At 41.9% G+C, this 21,787-nt stretch overlaps 1 protein-coding gene across 4 annotated transcripts in view; it reads right to left on the reverse strand.

The window, feature by feature from the left end:
• The window catches only part of IL1RAP (interleukin 1 receptor accessory protein), a 160,713-nt gene that overhangs the window by 115,805 nt on the left and 23,121 nt on the right, over positions 1-21,787 (reverse strand). The window contains exon 2 of one of the 4 annotated variants that reach the window (XM_064272283.1): positions 2,382-2,471. The exons of 1 other annotated variant lie outside the window; for it this stretch is intronic. The gene's annotated coding sequence lies outside the window, so the exon portion shown is untranslated. 2 more of the 4 variants (XM_023551624.2, XM_023551625.2) reach the window with 2 other exon arrangements.

A 21,787-nucleotide genomic window follows, 5' to 3' on the forward strand; every position in this document is an offset into this window, starting at 1 on the left:
GGTGGTAAAAATCCAGCTCCAGCTACCTGATAGAGTTGTTGTAGGGGACCAAATGATATGATACGTAGAGAGGTACTTTATAAAACACTATATATACTGGGTGGTGCAAAGGGTTAATGTGCTTGGCTGATAAGCTAAGGGCTAGAGGTTCAAGTACATCCAGAGGGGACAAGAAGAAAAGCCTGGCAATCTATTTCTGAAAAAAATCAGCTATTAACAACCCTATAGAGCACAGTTCTGCTCTGACACCCATGGGGTTGCCATGAATTGGAATTGGCTTGATAGGAACTGGAAAAAAATACATAAAGGGTTATGACTATTGGTTTTTATTAAGAAATAAGCTGGAAGTTTTATTTGTTTTGTTTGAGTCAGGTTTGGTTTGTTTCGTTTAACTTTTGAAAGAAGCTGGAAGGACACAGATCTTCAAGTCAAAAAGGAAACTTTTTTTTTTAGTTGCTTAATCCAAGCCTATCTTAGTCACCTACTGCTGCTGTAACAGAACTACCGCAAGTAGATGGCTTTAACAAAGATAAATTTATTCTCTCACAGCCTAGTAGGCTAGAAGTCCGAATTCAGGGCCTCAGCTCCAGGGTAAGGCTTTCTCTCTCTGTCAGCTCTGGAAGAAGGCCCTTGTCATCAGTCTTCCCTTGGTCTGGAAGCACCTCAGCGCAGGAACCTCAGGTCCAAAGGGCGCGCTCTGCTCCTGGTGCTGCTTTCTTGGTGGTATGAAAGCAGCCCTGTCTCTCTGCTCACTTCTCTCTTTTATATATCAAAAGAGATTGGCTTAAGACATTGTCTAATCTTGTAGAGCTCATCAATATAACTTCCCCTAATCCATCTCATTACATCATAGTGATAGGATTTACAACATATAGGGAAATCACATCAGATGATAAAATGGTAGACAATCATACAATACTGGGGATCATGACCTAGCCAAGCTGACAGATATTTTGGGGGGACACAATTCAATCCATGACAAAGGCCAAAAAGGGAATCACTTTGGGGTACTGACAGGGACGGTAAGCGTGAGGTTTCTGGGGTACTGGAAGTGTTCTATTTCTTGCTTTGGGAGTTACATGACTACATATTTATAAAAATTCGTCAAGTTGTGCACTTCATATTTTATAGCGCCTTACTGTTAATGTGGGAGGCGGGAAAAGGAACATTTATGATACGTGTGTTTAACATTCCTTTGAATTCATTCAGCAAATATCTCTCAAGCTCTGGACATAGTATGGAGGAGGAAGTAAGGAAACTGCCCCTGCGCTCATGGGCTTGCATCCTGCGGCATACCAATACCCAGCGCCCAGAGAACAGGGCAGCGCAGAGGCATTTCAAAGGATGTGAAAGGGAGCAACTCACTGGAGAAGCCTGATGTCATTTGTAGTTTGAGCAGAGAATTCGGTGAAATTAAAACCACCACCGACACAAAAATCGTATCACCTTGTGGACTAAGATTTAGTCACCTCCAGGTTAGGAAATGAATTACATTTCCCAGCACAGAAAAGCTTCTTAGCCAGCTGAAGTTTTTTCCCCTTAAATTTTATATAAAGACCTTGCCACTAATAACTTTTATAATTCAAAGGCACAGTCCAAGGATCACGATCCTGTCTGTTAAGACTCCCAAGAGAAAGACACCATCTACCGACTGCTAGAAAGGTCACGAAGAACAAAACTGTGGCCAAGTTTTCATGGATTTCTACATAAAGACTGCACGCTCTAGCTTTTGGTCCATAGTGTTGGATTCCATTCAAATCAAGAAGGATCTACTGGGCCCCTATTTCATACACTTTAATAGAAACCGCGGAGTATACAGAAATATACACGCTACTCTTATAATCGTGGATCTCACAGTTTGGGAGCAAAAGTCAGACTTATATACACAAAACAAAAGGACAGAAAAAAAGTAGAGAAAAGAACAAGAAAGTAAACGGCCAAGTACAATACAATCATACCAAACATTCATGATGAAAACCACCATCTCCCATAGTGGCCATCCTACAAAAAAGATCATGTGGCCAAAAGAGTTTGAAAAGCTACAGGCTACATACCTCCTTCTTGGAGATTCACAACTTGCCCTGGCATTTTAAAGGCATAAGGTCATCTGCCAAGTAGATATTGTGATCAGCTTGTTTTAATACAGCATTAACCAAAACTATTTGACCGGTCAATTCTGACTCATAGTGACCCTGTAGGATGGAATAGAACTGCCCCACAGGGTTTCCAAGCCGAAGCTGGTGGATTAGAACTGCCAACCTTTTGATTAGCAGCCAAGGTCTTAAGCACTGTGCCACCAGGGTTCCCTTCTATGGGTGCCCTTTTTATCAAGGAAAAAAAAAAAAATAAACCAGATGGCCATCGAGTAGATTCCAACTCACGGTGACCTCACGTGTCTCAGAGTAGAACTGGGTTTTCAACGGCTGTGGTCCTTCACAAGTAGGTTGCCAGGACTTTCTTCTGAGGTGCCTCTGGGTGGATTTAAAAAGTCAGTCTTTCAGTTAGTGGCCAAGTACTTAATCGTCTGCTCCACCAGAGCTCCTTCTTCTAAAAAAAACTTTGAGCAGGAATCTGTATCTGTCTTGGAGTCCTGAGAAATTTCTCCCTTGATCTGTTGGTATCTAAGCTTTAGTCTTATGACTCCTCTCACTCTTTTAAACTGGGACTCCAAGTCTGTTTCCATGGTATCTAGTTCAATGTCCTTACAAAATAAAAAAGCACTTGTTACTATCAAGTTGATTCTGGCTCATCGAAACCCCATGTATGTAAGAGTAGAACTGAGCTCCATAGGATTTTCAATGGCTGTTTTTCTTTTTTTTTTTTTTGGAGGTAGATTGCCAGGCCTTTCTTCTGAGGCACCTGAGTGGACTCAAACCTCCAACTTTTCAGTTAGCATCCAAGTATGTTAACTGTTTGAACCACCCAAGGACTTCCATTATGAAATAAACGCATAAATATAGGGCCAAACCAAAAAAAAACAAACTCACTGCCATCGAGTCGATTCCGACTCATAGCGACCCTATAGGATAGAGTAGAACTGCCCGATAGTTTCCAAGGATCGCCTGGCGGATTCAAACTGCCGACCTCGTGTTTAGCAGCTGCAGCACTTAACCACTACGCCACCAGGGCTTCCAAATACAGGGCAGGAGGTAGGTGATGGGAAGAATATCTCCCTAGGACTCAGTCATCCTGTTTTAGTTTCATATTGGTCACTTTTTAACTGTGTGATCTTGAATAATTTACTCAGTTTCTCTGAACTTCCACATCATTATTGGAATAAACATTTATCTCCTAGGACAGCACAAACGGTTAAGGACTCAGCTACTCATCAAAAGATTGATGGTTTGGATCCACCTGGAAGTGCCTTGGAAGAAAGGCCTGGTGACCTACTTCTGAAAGATCACAGCCATTGAAAACCCTATGGAGCACAGTTCTACTCTGACACACATGAGGTCTCCATGAGTTGGAATTGATTCAATGGCAATTGTTTTGTTGTTGTTTTTATTGGTGGCTGTGTTGTTTGCTTATCTGTTTAGGATGCGGTAAGGACCACATTAGAGAATATTTAGGAAAATGCTTCATAAATATTAAAGTGTAACACAAATAGGAGGTGTTGTTGCTCTTATTTTATACACATTATTCACATACCCACTGCTTTTTTAGCAAGCCTAAAGGCCACCTAGAAAATGCAGTCTCCTCAAAGCAGAAGCGGATTAACCAGTAAGCAAGGAACACACGCACTTATTAAGCCAGTGTGATGGTTAAAATTGTGTGTCCACTTGGCTGGGCCATAATTTTCAGTGGTTTGGCAGTTATGATGCAGCTTGGCAGTTATGTTATGAGGTAATCACCTTCTGATGAATATGATATAAAGTAATCATCTCCATGATGAGATGTGCTCTGAGTAGCCAACCAGCTGAGCGTTTCCTTGGGGGTGTGGCCTGCATCTAATATATATGGATTTTTTGGCAAAGCTCACTGGCTTTTGCTCTGCTCTGAATCTTGCATTCAGCTTGTCATTATCTGACCTCTGGTTCTCGGGACTTGAGCCAGCAGCCTGCCTTCTGACCTGCCAATCTTGGGTTCATCAACCCCTGCAGCTACATAAATCAGGAGAAGCCTCCAGCCTGACACCCGACCCATGGACCTGGGATTTACCAGTTTTTTTTATAACCGGAAGAGCCATTTCCTTGATATGAATCTCTCTCTCTATGTATATACACATACATATGTGTGTATATATACACATACATATGTGTATACACACACACAGACACACACACACACAATTCACTGGTTTTGCTTCTCTAGAGAACCCAGCCTAAGACAGGAAGGTATGCACGGGCTTACTTGTGCTTGACGTGGTGAAAAATAGGTAAAATTGTGCACTACAGATTAGTAAGTAAGCACAAGTATGGTATGTGGTGAAAACCACACCTGCCTCTAAGTGTCACTGTAAACAGATGCCACCATGAGCTCCGTGACTCTCAGACAGGTCTTTCTGAAGCTTAAATTCAGAAACCAGACTTGTATGGAGCTAAGCCATCCTTGGTCTCAAAACACAGGCAGCTGTCCTTTCACAGAGCATTTCCCTGTAGCAACCCCCACCCCCAATTCTGTCAGTGACCTCATTGTCTTGCTAGGAATCAACCATCAGAGCAGAGCAGAGCCTGCCCTCTCAGTCAGGGGCCCCTCCACGTCAGCCCGGCCTTCCTTACTCACACAGGCCCACCTGGAACATCCAGGAGCTCATCAGTCTCAATTACACAGAGAAACAACCCTGACTGACACGTCTTGGGTCCCAGGCAATGACTCTTAAATAGCTGTGTGACTTTGGCCCTGCATGTTCTTGTCCTTGTACCTCAGTTTCAACAACTAGTTTTATCAAGAAGAGTTAAGATCAAGAGTTAAATTACCAGATTCGCTGAAGACATTCCATGCACCAGGCCAACAATGTACCAAAAGGGAGAAGGTAAGACAGGGAAAAGAGGGTCCCCCTCCCCAAATCTGCAAACAAAGTAACAAGAAATGGGCCAGGGGGCAGAAACAAGGCCATTCCCCAGAACAATGGGGCAAGGTATCAGAAAACAGCCCGCAAACTATTTTAAAGTTGCCTTTCAGAAGCAGCTAGAGAAAACCAGCCCCAGGGACATGCACAGAACATCCACCTGTGACCACTGTGTGACCTTCCACCAGGGGCAGTGAGGGGCTGCAGTAGCAGCCAAGAGTCTGCGCAGCCGTGACACCCCATAATAAGTCCTGCTATGAATCCCAGAGGCCTCCAGGACAGGAGCCATCTTGGAAAGCTGCTGCACACGCACCTTAGTTAACATATCCCCGCTTGTTTCTATGAATTATCATGAATCTTTTCCCACCCAAGAACTTTTAAAAACCGAGCCCCATGGTTTGTTCTGTGAGACAGGAACACGCGTTGCTCTAGGCCCTCCTCATCTCCACTTGCAAGCCTCTTCAATAAAGCTTTGCTCATGTGGAAAACTCTACGTGCCTTACCTGCTCATTCTCGACTAGTGAGAGGCAAGAACCTTATTCCAGTAACAAAGGCACAGGGGCTGTATTTAGTATAGCCTCCACTGGAGAACATGACCTATTGGGCATCCTTCCCCATTTCCCTTCTCCAGTCTTGTCCCTGCAACACAAAATAATATTCCAAGGCTTCCTGGGAATCCAGGTAAGGCAAAACTAGTGAGCCTGAGAGCTTGAATTCAAAGAAAGTATCATCTCTCTGGGTCTACAGCGTTAAAGAAAATCCCCTTATGAACTAACACTGAGGAAGCCTGTGTGAGTTTCTGTCCCTGTTGAGGAAATTCTATGGCTCCTTTCACTGGTTTTTGGACACCAGGATCATCCTGACAGATGGCCATGTGTATCTACCATTCCCATAGTCTGGGCTGTGACCTCAGTCCCACAGATCACTCTGGATGGAGGGGAGGGGCAGGAGACGAGGGTGGGCTGGCCACAGTTCTTTTCATAAGCATTTGACATTTGGTAACTTTATTGCAAATAAAGTAAGATTGAGCAGGCCCCCTTTCGTCAAAATGAGAATGAGCCAAAATTTTATAGTGCTATTATCTACTGATCCGTAAACCTCTAAAAACTCAAGTGACCCTAATTTCAACAAGTATACCTTATCTTCACCATACGGCTACTTAAAAAAAAAAAAGTTCCCTTTACAGAGAAGTGCTCAAGCAGTGTTTAATATAAGGTTTTCAAATGCTTTGACAAGCAAATTAAGCAGAAGGGCAGAACATATACTAAAAAGTTATTGACACAGTACAAGGCAGGCATTTTGTAGGCACACCAGAAGTTCTTCAGGGATATTTTTTTCTAATGCAAAGCTGATAAACAGTAACTAAGTACCTACGATGTGCTAAATGCTAGGGGTGAAACAGATTTTAACATGCCCCAGGCCTCTGGGAACTCACAGCCTAGAGAGGATCTCCAACATTCCTATTGCTAATCATAACCTTGGAGTAAAAAGCCTATTCTCTGAATTCCATTTCCTGGCTCTGCCTCTTACCAGCTGTGGAACACTGGGCAAGTTACATGTCTCTCTGTGCCTTAGTTTTCTCATCTCTAAAATGGGCATAATTAATATTACCTGCTTCATGTTTGTTGCAAGGATTATATGCATAAAAACAAACAAACAAACAAACCCATTGCTGTTGAGTCGATTCCAACTCATACTGACCCTACAGGACAGAGTAGAACTGTCCCATAGAGTTTCCAAGGAGCGCCTGGTGCATTCGAACTGCAGACCTATATGCATTAATATACATGCAAAATGCCTGAAAGAGTGCTTGTGATTATTATTTTTTTGAAGCATACAAAGAAATTTTACCTGGGTTTTCTCATGCTGTTAAGTACACTAATCAGTTCACACGCAGTTAGGAAGGGATTTTTGCATTTTACTTGGGGGTGGAGGGTGTGCATGACCAGGGTGGTCAGGGGTGGTGAGTGGGGGCAGAGGGGACCTCCTCGAAGGAGGCAGCATTACAGCTGGGCTTTGAAGACAGGCAAACCCTCCGGAAGCAGCCCTGTATCAGGAAGAAAGGCATTCAGGGTAAAATTAAAACAAAACAGAACGCCTTTTCACCAGTGGGCATAGAAGAGGATGGAAAACTTGTTCAAAATGACTAATTAGATGGGTATTATCTTGCAGGGATGAAGTCTCTAAAACCATGAGCTAGGAACAGTGATTAGGAACAGGAATTTTATTCTACGCATCATTTCAAGGGCATATACTCCTTGCAGCTGCTAATCACGTCTACGCATGGTTACCACCTTCTGTGCTCGGTAGCGATTATAGGGGTTCATAGAACATTACCTCAGCAATGGGGCCATACAAAGTACATCCCATTCTGACCACATTGCCAGTTCAAGATTGGAAGCCTTGCACATTAGCACACACACACAAAAAATATTTTTAAAGCCCTTGGCCATTTATATATATATGTCTTCTCTCACATATATACATTTAAAGCTCTAAAGCCTCCCAGAAGGTCGATATTGAAAAGCAATCCCATTTTAAAGAAGAAGTACATTGATTTACCCAGAGTTCCACACATAATAAATGGCGAAACCACGGACACCAAATTTCACGGTCTTCCCACTACATCCTAACTCTCTGTTCTTATTGTCATTATGTTAAAACTTTGTGTTTGAGACCAGGGTTCCCTGGAAGCACCCATTTTCTGCTGGAGTCTCTCTATCTCCTACTTAGCAAACAGTCTCAGCACTGGTCATGTCCAGGAGAAAACTCCACGTTGCTTCCCGCCATTGATCCGTAGCTGTCTCCGACAAAAGAACCTGGGAATATTAAATAAGAAGTCAATGAAAGATGCTGGTAAGTGGTTCTGTAATTGTCTAGGGGCAGCTAAAACCTTGGTGGAATAATAATCATATCAATATGCTGGCCATAGGAATGATCCTGCAGTGAATTACAACAGACCACTTTACCTCAAAGCCTACGGTAGCAAATCTACATAATTAATCTCACTCTGCGTTAACCCCACAGGGTCAGCAGCTTCCGCATTCTGCAGCAGAAATTACTGTCTTAGTATTTCCGTCCCCTTTTCTTCTGATTCAGGAAAATAATATCAGAGGTGGTAGCTCTGTTGACACAGATAGGGTTTTAGAGGACCTCCAAGTTATAAAATGTCCTCACATAAACCCTAGTAGACAGACAAGAGGATGAATTCAATACAGAGTCTTAACACAGCTACCAAATGCAAGGCTGTAGATATTTTGTTTGTTTGTCTTATTCTTGTATTAAATTGGACTGTCTGATGGTCACATGCTGATCCATTTTATCCACCGTGGCCTTCTACAGAATGACTTGGAGAATCATTTTGGTGTTTTGCCCTTATTTTACAGAAACATGAGGCTATTAACATTTGGAGTCCCTGGGTGGTACCAACGGTTAAGCTCTCGACTATCAGCCGAAAGGTTGGCTGTTTAAACCCACTCAGAGGCAGTTCGGAAGACAGGCCTGGCGATCTGTTTCTGAAAGGGCACAGCCTTGAAAACCCTAAGAAGTAGTTCTACTCTGCACACGTGGGGTCGCCAAGAGTCAGAATTAATTTGAAGCAACTAACAACAACATTAGGTGAAATATTAGGTGAAAAAGTTACCTATCCTACAGCATTCTCGTGGTCTTTAAAATGTTAATACACACTTTAAAACTAAATTATGAATCATTTACAGTTTTTCTCAATTGACTTTAGGAATTCCTGTTTAGTAATACCTCTAAGCCTTAGGATCCTTGGCACAGCTTAGCAGTGCTAACTAAGGTTCTTACAGAAAACAAACAACAAAAAAAATGGGGGGTTTCATGGGTAAGGCACCCCAGCAATAGACTAAGCTCTGAGAAATCCGCATGAATTCCCTCCTGGGGCATATTACTCCTCGTTGAGGTGGTTTCATAGTAAGGATCATGAATTCCTAATTGGGTTAAAAAAAGGGGGGGGATTCAAATCAATTTTCTAATTTTCTAAGCCATACCACAGCAAGTTGATGGAGGAAACAATGGCCTAATGATCAGCTAAAATGACAAGTAAGACCTGCTGGTGGATTTAAGTAGGGTGATGCTATGCTTCGCCAGTACAGCTAATTAGAGTTGATTACAATTTCACTTCTTCCAGCATTTTGGATACTTAAACACTACTGCCAAATCAGAACATAAAACATCAAAGAAAAAGAGTCAGAAAACAGAAGGGCACCCTTACCTCCCCAATTATCAAAGGAGTCCAGGCACACGAGGAGGCAAGGCAAATACTCTTTCATTAAGGTCACCTACCAAAAAAACCAAACCCGTTGCCATCGAGTCAATTCTGACTCATAGCGATCCTATAGGACAGCGCAGAACTGCCCCATAGAGTTTCCAAGGAGCGCCTGGTGGATTCGAACTGCCAACATCTTAATTAGCAGCTGTAGTTGTAAACCGCTATGCCACCAGGGTTTCCAAGATCACCTACGTGACCTTAATATACGCTAGCAAATTTTTCAATGCTATTACTTTTAATTGCCCTGCCCTTCTCTGAAAAAAGAGGAAAATGAGAGAGATGCAAGTATTCATTAGGTTGGCCTAAAAACCAGTGGTTTTTGCACGTAAATATTCTATCTGCCAAGGCATGAAAAGCAGACCAGAATATTGTTCTCCAAAACCAAAGGAAGAGATTTGGACCACATCACAAACAAGGAGACTGGAAAAGTCATAAGTTTTGAGTGTCAGGGGGACACCTGTACAGGCTGACTGATTACAAACACAAAATCAGTCTGCCCACACAGCACATGGGAAGGCTGTTTCCCTGATCACCTTCATATGGCATTTTGGATCCAACAAGGTCTGGCTGCAAACTTCTCTTTGCAACCCTTTCTTGCACCATTCGGTCTCATACAACCAGACTCCAGCCACAGGTCCACATACCAAACCAACAAACCAAACCCGTTGCCGTCGAGCCGATTCCAACTCATAGTGACCCTATACAGATGGTGCTATGAATCACCTCCGTGCCTTCTTTTCACTTTAATCAGCCCTTCTGCCTGGAATGTCCATCACTCCCCGCTCCACCTGTACAAATACTGCCTGTCCTTCAAGACTTATTTTCCAAAACCATTCCCATCATGAAACCTCCCTGCTTTCTTCAGCCAGATGGAATGTCTCCCTTCTCTCTACGACTCTGGCTAGACTTCCCTTACAGTCCCAGTAATTCTTCACCTCATACTACAAGTAAATGTGTATGTCGTCTTCCTTGAAACCCACGAGAGCAGGTTCCACCTTTGATTAGCTTTTGTCTCCCAGGGCCTAGCACAAGACCTTGGAGCCCCAAAGACCTCCAGACTATTGGCAAAACAATTGTGGGCTCCTGAATAGAGTGATTCTACAGGTTGTTTCTCAGTCCAGGAAAATACTATAACTTTTTCATCTTATTTCCACATGTCTAGTCTCTCAACTTTTTAGTCTCTCAACAGTCATTTCTTTCTCCAGGTCATTCTTTGTGAGGTGTTTCTAAAATCTGTCAAACAATTTACATCCAACAGAACACCCTGGCACTGAGGTCTGTGTTTGTCTGTGTAAGACCTGGTGATGCCTTATAATAAATATGCTTGCATTTATCATGCACACAATGACATTCATTGAATAAGAGAGTCCCTCAGTGAGTTTCAGCCCAGGTGTCCAGACGGGAAACTCCTAGGGTTAGATCTTAAATATCATTTAATTTGGATTCACTGTGTCTGATTCAACATTACAAAAGCTCATTTCTCAGCCATGGTGAAATGCCTTTAGTCTGCTTTTGCCAAACAAGATGAAAATTTCCTTCTTTCTAACTGTATGTTCCAGTGATGACTGTGTTTCTAACTCTATTTCTAACCCTCTGGAAGCTTTGAGGAAGCAGCTAGATTTAGAAAAGGAGAACTAACAGGGAGATGTAACAGAAATTCCATGGCTCCCTTTAGGTCAATGCCCAAACCTGAACTCCAGAGTTTTTAAGCCTGAGCATAATTTGGGTCACAAGAGAAGGGTGCAATTGGAAATCAGAAGAAAGTAGAGGGTAGGGAGGTTACAAGTTGTTATGGATTGAATTTGTTCCTCCAAAGTGTACATCAATTTGGCTAGGCCATGATTCCCAGTATTGTGTGGTTATCTACCACTTTGTGATCTGATGTGATTTTCCTCTGTGTTGTAAATCTTAACTCTATGTTGTTAATGAGGCAGGATTACAAGCAGTTATGTTTATGAGGCAGGACTCGAGCAACAGGATTAGGTTGTATCTTGAATCAAACTCTTTAGAGATATAAAAGAAAGAAGTGAGCAGAGAGGAAAGGGACCACATACCACCAAGCAAGAAGAACCAGGAGCAGAGCTTGTCTTTGGGACCTGGGGTCCCTCTGCTGAGAAGTTCCTAGACCCAGGGGAGGAATGATGACAAGGACCTTCCCCAAGAGCTGACAAAGAGAAAAAGCCTTCCCCTGGAGCTGGTGCCCCAAATTCAGACTTATAGCCTCCTAAACTGTAAGAGAATAAATTTCCGTTCAGTTATAGCAGCACTAGATAACTAAGACACAACCCAAGTCAGGAACATGCGTGGAGAGGAGAGAACCCTAGAAAAATTAACTTTGAGAACAATATCCATTCATTCATTCAACACATATTTTTTAAATTCCTATCTATACACTAGTTATCTTACTCAGCTGAAATAACTCCTACTTTGACAGTATACACAATGCTTCTTTTCAAGTCTGATTTTATTTGATATTCACACCATTTATTCAGAAAGGGATATGATTTTCCTGCTTTGAAGAATGAAGAAATGAAGGCACAAAAAAGCGAGTGTCTTACTTAAGATACCATGCAATCAAATAGCGGAGGGGGTTTAAATAAAGCTCTGTGACTGCAGCAAACTGTCTACCCTGATTCCCTGACATCATCCTCCCCAGCGCCCACGGCACGTTAAAAAATGAAACAAGGAAATGGTCAATATTTAGTTTGCTGTGTTTCAGAAAATATCCAGAAGATCGATGAAGAGAGATAAAGATTCACCGGAGCAAATGTCGTGGAAAATGTCTACCTACATTAGCCAAAAAACCAAAACCAAACCCATTGAGTCAATTCCGACTCATAGCGACCCTATAGGACAGAGTAGAACTGCCCGATAGAGTTTCCAATGAGTGCCTGGTGGATTCGAACTGCCGAACTCTTGGTTAGCAGCCATTGTACTTAACCACTACGCCACCAGGGTTTTCCTACATTAGCCAGACCCCTGAATTACAAGGAAAAAAAAAAAAACAAAAACAGATCACTGTAAAAGCAGTTCTTATTACTTTGAAAGTAATGAGGTGGCACGAATGAGACGTTCCTGGAAAGGACACAGATTTAGATTATTTGTAATCAGTATACCATCATTCCCAAGAAAACAGCTTTGTCTTCCAAATCCTGGGCAAACACAAGGCTCTACTATCTCCTGTTGCCAGGAATAGAAATTTCAGGTGAGTTAAAATGCTAATAATTTGCAAATCAGGTCCTATCATGGAAGTACATAATTTGTTACAAAAGGCCAGAGACAAACCCAGCCAAATCTCTAGTTGATCATCAACTCAGAAAAACGTTAGACTTTACTGGAATTCTGAACTGCGTTAGAAAAACATACTGAACGCTTTTCCTAGCTTCCTAAGCCTAACAGGCTCTATAATTTTCACTAAAATAGTTTATGGGGAAATATACACACGCAACACACACACGGGAGAAAAACTACTTCATATTATTACACACTTATAGGAAAAGCAGAAGAGCTAAATAAATTACTGGAAGAAAAGGAAAACAAGTTTTAAAAAATGAGTATTGATATCTATGAAAATAAATAACTGGTTAACTGTACATCCAGGACAGCAAGAAATTTCTCTACATATGAGGTTAATGAAAGAGTTTCCGAAATGAATAAAAAGACAATTCTATGACTTTTGAGGCTTCAGTGCGGATATCATACATCATTCTTCCACCAAAGATAGAAAACAGAAGAACTTCTGGGAAGAAAAGGTAAAAAGAATATTGGAAGGAGGGATGTAGGGAGAGAGGGAGAAAGAGAGAAAATAAATGTGAACAACACTGATAACCCAAACCCACTGGCTTCAAGTTGATTCTGACTCACAGTGACCGTATAGGACAGAGTAGAACCGCCCCAGAGGGTTTCCAAGGCTGTAAGTCTTTACATAAGCAGACTGTCACACCCTTCTCCCATGGAGCAGCTGGTGAGTTTGATCCACCTATGTTTTGGTTAGCAGCTGAGCACTTTAACCCACACTACCAGGGCTCCTAACACTAGTTAGCATTCATCTAAACTAGTCTTTCTTGCTCTAATTGTCTCCTGCCATTTCAGCATAGCCAGTACCTACTGGATTTCTCTAAACAAAATTTGACAATTTGTTTACATGTTTGGGGCTATGCATCCCTTTTTTCCTTGTGTGAAGGTTTCGTGTGCACATGTCTTGTTCTTTTACTGAACTACGAGCACCCTGAAGTTTTGTTGTTTTAATATTCATGTTTGCATCGATTACAGTGCCTCACAGATCTAGAAAACAGCCTCTGAGCCAACCAATGAGTAAAAGTAGAAGTAAGTATCCAAACAGTTTCATAATCTTCATAATATAAAAGAAATGGGCATAACAGACATTAAGTATTTAAAAACTAGCTTTCAATAATAAAGTGGGAAAAGGCAGGTCACCAGTGGGTTTATTCTTATGTTGTTACTGTTAGGTACAGTCAGTCCGTTCCAACTCATAGCGATCCTATGCGCAACAGAAGGAAACACTGCCCGGTGTTAAATAGGTCAAAGAGCCATTTTTTTTATTTTTGACATTCAGCATATTTGGAAAGGAGCCCTGGCGGTGTAGTGGTTAAAAGCTTGGCTACTAATCAAAAGGTCAGCAGTTTGAATCTACCAGCTGCTCCTTGGAAACCCTGTGGTGCAGTTCTACTCTGTCCTATAGGGTCACTATGAGTCGCAATCGACGCAACAGGTATATATTTGGAAAAATCAGGGATACCACCACCACGGTACAACACAGATGTCTTCAGTGTGGGAACCCATGGAACAAAGAAGAAAAATGCAGAACACAGACCTAGAACTGTAGAGACTAAAAGAGAAGACGGAGGTGACAGAGAAAAGGAAAAGAGTAAGACCAGGGAAAGTTGGGAAGATGGAACGACCAAAAGAAAGAACCTGAAGACAATCTAGAAGGGGAGACAGAAAAAGCCCTTTTGAAATTACAAAGCTTCTCCTCTTCTAGTTTTACAAAAGCAAACAACTAAAACAATGTCATTTAAATGCCTGGAATCAGATCTGCCAAACTATGATTCTGGATCTTATTCTCCCCTTCTGATGGGGCTTCCAATTCTTGGAACAAATACACAGTTACACCAGTTATTGAGCTATAACCATACTGACACAATATTAATACACAGTGTTTCTCAGGGCCTTAAATACAATCTTTTGGATGTGAATTCACATGAGCGTCTGAAAGCTCTAATGTCCCACGATATTGTGGTACTTCTCAAAGAATTAAGAGAAGGAAATTGAGATTTGATGAAGGGATGAGTCTCTTTGTACCATGCTAGGTAAAACCCCACTACAGCAACGACTGGGGATGAAGCGATCTGCAAGATAGTTCACCGATAAGAATTACAAAAATACCCTATATTTACATATATCCTTCACACTCCTTTCCACGGTGAAAGCACAGGCTTTCATCCAATGAACAAACACTTAGGAACCCCTATGGTGTGCAAATGCAGATGAAAGATGAAGGCTCAGATGTTGGTATGTACACTGTTTTTTTAGACATAATGCTATTTCAGACTTAACAGATGATAGTGTAAACATAACTTTTATATGCATTGCGAAAACAAAAAATTTGTGTGACTAGCTGTATTGCGACATCCACTTTATTGGGTGGTTTGGAACCGAACCCACAATATCCTCAAGGTATGCCTCTAATTACCAGAAACATTTTATATTGTTAATATCCTGAAAAAGGAAATCAAATGAGGCTGTAGGGGTGCCTAGGACTTTGCACAGCCGCTTACATGTAAAGGCCATAGAGCACAGTCAAGGCAAGGTGGCTGGGGAGAGAGTGGGAAGAGAGAGAGGGACAACAGGATGCCCGTGAAACCCTAGCAAGTTGCCAAACACTCATGGACAGGTTCGTTGCTTTCTCTGCCAATACTATCAATAATAAAAATAAGAAGAAAAAAAGGTATCTAAGGTGAGCTACGGCTGCTAACCAAAAGGTCGGCAGTTCGAATCCACCAGCCACTCCTTGGAAACCTTATGGGGCAGTTCCACCCTGTCCTATAGGGTTGCTACAAATAGGCAACGACTCAACCACAACAGCTTTTAAGGTAAAAAAAAAAAAAAAAAACAGTGTCTAATAAAGCCCCTATCAGTATTTGTTTCTGTGTGTAAGTCAGTAAAATCTTTACATTTGCCATATGGCTCCATGGCATAGGCTAAGGAGTCATTTTTTTGCAAGAGGCTCAGTAGGTAAATAAGTCTGAAAATACTGAAAAATATAAAAACAAAAATCACACATAGATGGATTTTTGGACAAATACATAATAAAGAAAGTATTATAAAATTTTAATAGCAGAATCTAAGTGGTGGTTATATCGGTGTACACCATATTTTCAACTTTGCTCCATATTTTAAATTTTTCGTAAATAAAGATGTCAAGAAAAAGATCACCTATAATCCTATTACCCTCTTTTTAAAATTTATATTAGATAGGAAATAAAAGCATTACGTCCCCGCCTTCTCTCCTTTCATCGTTCATTCAATCTCCCTTCCACTATAATCACATTCAACTACTGGGTTCATATTTTTCATATGTAACATAGGATTATTATCTATTTCTTTTTAAAAATATTGAATCATGTTTGGGTCTACAAGTTGCTTTTTTTGTTTAACAGTATCTCATCCACATTTTTCCAGTTCTATTCATATAACTATACTTCATTTTTTTAATAGCCAAGCACGATTCCATTGTCTAACCATACAATAGTTGGTTGACCATTTCCCTACTGATGACATTTGGATTATTTTCCAAAATTTGCTTCTTTCATGACCTACTTAAGCTTAGGCTCATTTCCTTTAGTATTAATTAAACATTCATAGAATCTCTAGCATCTACCCAGAAGATCACCATAAAAACCTGAAGCGATTTTAATGGCCAAGGACCTTAACATCTAAAATAGGAGGAAAGTGAACCAGAGAATCAAAAGTATACAGTCATATCTCACCAAGTGGTAACTCAACTACTTGACAGTGTGTCAATATTAAGGACATTCCCAGTAGCCAATAATTAGGCCAACTTGTGCTCTAACCAGCAGTCAAGATAAGTTCTATGTGATCTTTTAAAACTTTGTTGAACTTCACTTATAATACAGACCTTCAGGTCCTCTGTCTTACAGACTTGGTTATTTGAGACCTTAGGCTAAAACACATAAGACATAGCAACTTAGAAAGAAGACACCAGGCTTTTATTAAGTAGGCATATTGATGGCAGTGAGAAAGTTCAACTGTTAAAAACAGAAAAGAAAACCACAAAAACGGTCTGGTGCCGTTTGGTGTTAGTGTTACATCTTTCCATAGGTCCTGGAGACATTATTATGCACACTGAAAATAATTGATGTTCAAAATCATAGCCCTGAGATATTAATAAAAGTGATAATTTTTCAGGATACTTGTTATAACATGTTGTTGGTGGTGGTGGTACCGTTGAGTCAGTTCTGACTCATAGGGACCCTACGTGTAACAGAACCAAACGTTGCTCCGTCTTGTGCCATCCCCACAATAGTAGGTATGTTTGAGCACATTGTTGCAGCCATGGTATAGAATACCCTTTAGAAGGCATCCCATTAAAACAGTTACAACAGGATCTTTGATTATAGAATTCTGTGGCTAAAAGACCTAAGGAAAGCTTTGGTGCAATAATCTTCATTTAACAGACAAAATCACAAAGAGGTAACATGATTGACCCAAGGTCAGTTCACCGGAAATAATTTTTTTTTTTTATATAGGGTCACTATGAGTTGGAATCGACTCGACGGCACTGGGCACTGGGTCTGGGTATAATCCAAGAAGATTATGCTGCTGTGTTTGCAACTACCCCATAATTAACAAAATTTATAATTAGGAGCTGAAACCTTGACGTTTCAAAATGCTACCTAGGATACACCCATCACTGAGTATTTTCAGCAAGCTGAAGAATAGCCTTAAGAAATACTGTAATCAGAAATGAACAGATGAGTGGCCCTCCTGAGAAACTGAAGCATAATTTTTCTTGGAAAAGGTAGGCCTTCTAAAACTTAACAGAAAGAAAGGCATTATTGGTTGGCCAAGAATAACAACAACAAAAAAAATCTGTTGCCATTGAGTCGATTCTGACCCATAGTGACCCTATAGGGCAGAGCAGAACTGCCCCATAGGGTTTGCAAGGAAGCAGATGGTGGATTTGAACGGCCAACCTTTTGGTTAGCAGCCATATCATTTAACCACCATGCCACCGGGGCTCTTTGGCCAAGAGTAGATCTGCACAAAAGCAAGTGAAATCCACACCAGTTACAGTGGGAAAATAAGTCACATAGAGATGGACAACAAGCAACTCTCCCCTCTACCCGTGGAAAAAGCATGGTTTTCTGGTTACCAGACTCTATTGCTCAGAATCAATCAATTTGGATATTCTAGCCTGATTCTTTTTCAGAAGACTCCTCATTGCAAAATAAACTCTGAATAGGCAAGGTACTTGCGAGTACATTTTGTAAAAGGAGGTAGGCTATCTGAGTTCAAGGCTCTGTGTAACTCTGGGCAAGGTCGTCGGGTTAGTTACCTGTAAAATGACTGAACTGGACATGCTGATCTCAAAGCTTCCTTGTGGCTATGATTCCTGTGTCTATACAGGCCATAAAAAAAAAAAACCCCACTGTGGTCGAGTTGACTCCAACTCATAGTAACCCTATAGGACAGAGTAGAACTGCCCCATAGAGTTTCCAAGGACTTGAACTGCCAACCTCTTGGTTAGCAGACGTTGCACTTCACCACTGTGCCACCAGGGTTTCCAAGACAGCCCATAAAAATAGAAATGACACAAATACGAGAAATGTGTACATGCCACAGTATGCAATACAAAGTTTCCTGCATTTGGTGCCTCTTGCAACACGGGCCTTTTGAAACACGTTAAAAACAGAGGGCTCTGATTTCCCTAAGTCCTACCCTCTACTTTCGGAGCCCTGGTGGTACAGTGCTTAAGAACTTGGCTGCTAACCAAAAGGTCAGCAGTTCAAATCCACCAGCTGCTCCTTGGAAACCCTATGGGGCAGTTTTACTCTGTCCCATAGAGTCACTATGAGTTGTAATCGACTCGACAGCAACAGGTTTTGTTGTTGTTGTTGTTGTTACCCTCCATTGAAGGAGTCCTGATGGCACAGTGGTTAAGCACTTGGCCGGTAACCGAAAGGTTGGCAGTTCGAACCCACCAGCTGCCCCACAGGAGAAAAGATTTGGCAATCTGCCTCCATATAGATTTACAGCCTTGGAAACCCTATATGGCAGTTCTACTGTGTCCTATAAGGTCACTATGGGTCAGAATCAGCAATGGGTTTGGTTTGATCCTGTACTTGGTTATTATTAACTCTCTGCCTCTTTACCTACCCTCTTACCAAGAGGGCCTCTAGGGAATCAGAAAGGACCTCAGAAGTCAAATGACATCATTTGGGCCACTAAAAACCCATTGCCATCCAGTCAACCCCAACTCATAGCAACCCTACAGAATCGAGTAAAACTGTCCCATAGGGTTTCCAAGGAACAGCTGATGGATTCGAACTGCTGACTTTGTAGTTAGCAGCCAAGCTCTTTAACTACTGTACCACCAGGGCTCCATTTGGGACACTATTTGGGAAAAAAAGATCTTAGGAAAGAAAAGTGAATTTCATGAGGTCAGTGGCTCACTGGTGGAAAAGTCAGAAGAAAATGGATTTTGATTCTCAGTTCAGGCCTTTCTCTGATGAAACCATACTGCCTCCCAACTCCGAAAAACTACACTGAGATGTAACTCACCCCTAAAAATAACACATCATCTATATCCAGGGAAGGTGCCATGTCTTAATAGGCAATGATCCTGTGTCCAAGGAAGACAGCTACTTGGGCCCAAGAACAATAAGCAGGCTGCTAAAAAAGCTGAGATGGCTGTTCTCTCCTCATGACTTGGTGAAGATTTGGGGAAATCCTGGCCAAACTACCCATAGGCAGTGTTGGACCCAATTTCTATGGAGTCCTTGCAGCTATAAAATTTCTAACATCTTTATTTCCTGGGAATAGTGGAGTTGATCTGCCTTTAGGTATCTGTAAGTTCTGGAAGCTTCCCTGAAAGTGATAAGACTCCAGAGTTTGAGATATTCACACATGATAAATCTGAGAAAAGCAAACTGAGCTATAGCATTTAATTAAAACAGAAACATGAACTGGGTTGGAGGTTGGTCAAGTCTCTGTAAGACATGAGGGAAAAAATCATCTTATTTAATTGAAAAGCACTGTCCTTTCTTAGTGGTGGCACTGGTCGGGATAACCCGCTGCCACTTTAAGCAGCTCTCTTTTATTCTTTCAACTCAAAGCTGTTAATCAGCTACAGGAGACGTGTATCACTCCAACACTCCTTCCTTCAAGAACCGTCTTCATTCTGATATGAAATCAAAGGATTATCATTTTTGAACAGATTAGTAGTAAGCCAATTAAAGAAAAGAAAAACAAAACCAAACCAAGACGACGGAGCTTTGCACTCCTGACATCCTGGCCTGCAAGCGGCTTTCCTTTGAAATGGCAAGAAGAAACTGCTCTCAAAGACACTTCTTCATATGCTGCCAACCACAGAGGGAATCTCTTTCAGGGGGGTGCTTGTCTGGTCTGACGGTGACTTGTTGCAGGGTGTGTCATCAGTCCTTTAAGAGATCTGCCCCGGGTAAGCTGCATTCATTAGGAAGTTAAAAAAAAAAAAATCCAGAGCAAGCAGCCCGTGGGAGGTTTTGAACACGGATATGCACTCCCACGTGCACTGGTCCCAGACACGACCAGGCTGGTATGACAGCCGACGGAACCGTGCCAGGCCCAGACACAATCTCCCATTCTGACACGGAGTGCTGCCAAGCGGGAAAGAACCACATCCTTCCTCGTCCTGGGTTCCCTTTTTAAATTGAGTAGTTGTTCAGCCCGGGGAAGCACGGGGGAGGGGGGAGGCGCCATCACTAGTCGGTGTTAATTATAACAAGGGGAAACCTTTATTCCCAATATAAAGTTTCTAAGTGAATTCAACACAGAATCTCAAGGCCGGAAAGACTCTTAAATGTCATTTTGATTCCAACTCCTTTTTCCAATATTCAAATCTCCCTGTAACATCCTTGCCAAGTGGATGTCTAGGCCCTCTTTAAATATCTCTAGTGACGGTGAACACATTACCAGTTTAGTTTTCATATGGCTCCGTCTATAATAAAGGTCTCATTATGTTGAGCTGGACTCTGATTCCCTATAATTTCTACCTACTTGTCCTGGTGGATCAGTGGTTAAAACCTCAGCTGTGAACCAAAAGGTCAGTAGTTCAAATCCACTAGCCGCTCCTTAGAAACCCTATGGGACAGTTCTACTCTGTCCTATCGGGTCGCTATAAGTTGGGATTGACTCAATGGCATGAGTTTTGTCCTGGTTGAAGGAGTCCCAGAGTGGTGTTAACTGTTTGCACTCGGCTACTAACCTAAAGGTTGTAGCTTGAACCCACTCAGTGGAGTCTCACAATAAAGTCTTGGTGATCTCCTTTCATAAAGATTACAGCCAAGAAAACCCTATGGAGCTCGGTTTTACTCTGTAACACATGGGGTCACCATGAGTCAGAATTAACTCGGTGGCAGCAGGTTTGTTTGTTTGTCTGTCTGTCCTAGGTGAAGTCACTGAAGCCATGGTAAACAAGTATCCCCTTTTTCTACATAAACATTCAGGCATTTAACCCAGTGGCTCAGGAATCTGAAAGGAGCATCTCCATGTCTCCATAGATTTCACTCCTAAAAATGAGAGGGCAGGGCTTTTGGAAGGGACTTATTTCCCTGTTCCCCTCCCTGACCTTCAAAGTGAGAAAAGCATAGTGAGGAAATGAAAATTTGATACAATAGGAAGAACTGGCATCAATTGATCAAGGCACCCCCCACGCTGTCTTGGCCAAAAGGAAAACTGAAAAATGAGAAGAATCAGTAAGAGACCAGAGTCTCCACGGCCCAGCAGGGCTGGCTGAGTCCAGACTGGGGATTCCAGGGAATGGCCGAACAAATGAGAGCAGTGACTGTACACCTGTTGGATGACGCCCAGCTGTACATATAAGTACCTTGGGTGGGAGCCAGGGGATAGCAGAGCAAGCCTCAGAGCAGCAAGGCAAAGCACCAGGTTTCAGCACGGGCTTCGGAGCCACTCAGGCCTAGGCTCAAATCCCAGTTCTACTACTTCTCAATAATTGTGCAAACTCCTTCACGAATATGAGGCTCAGTTTCCTTACTGAAGAACAGGGGGAGTCAAGCACCTCATGGAATTCATATGAGGATTACGTGAAGACGATGTTATAAAGCACCTGGCACGTGGAAAGCACTTAACTGTTAGCTATGGTTACTATTCCTTTATTTTATCTTTTGCTCCTTAATACTAGAAGCCTAGCCTTTGATTCTCCCAAGATTTTTCCCATATAT

The sequence above is a fragment of the Loxodonta africana genome, chromosome 1 (assembly GCF_030014295.1).
Source record: "Loxodonta africana isolate mLoxAfr1 chromosome 1, mLoxAfr1.hap2, whole genome shotgun sequence".
NCBI lineage: Eukaryota > Metazoa > Chordata > Mammalia > Proboscidea > Elephantidae > Loxodonta > Loxodonta africana.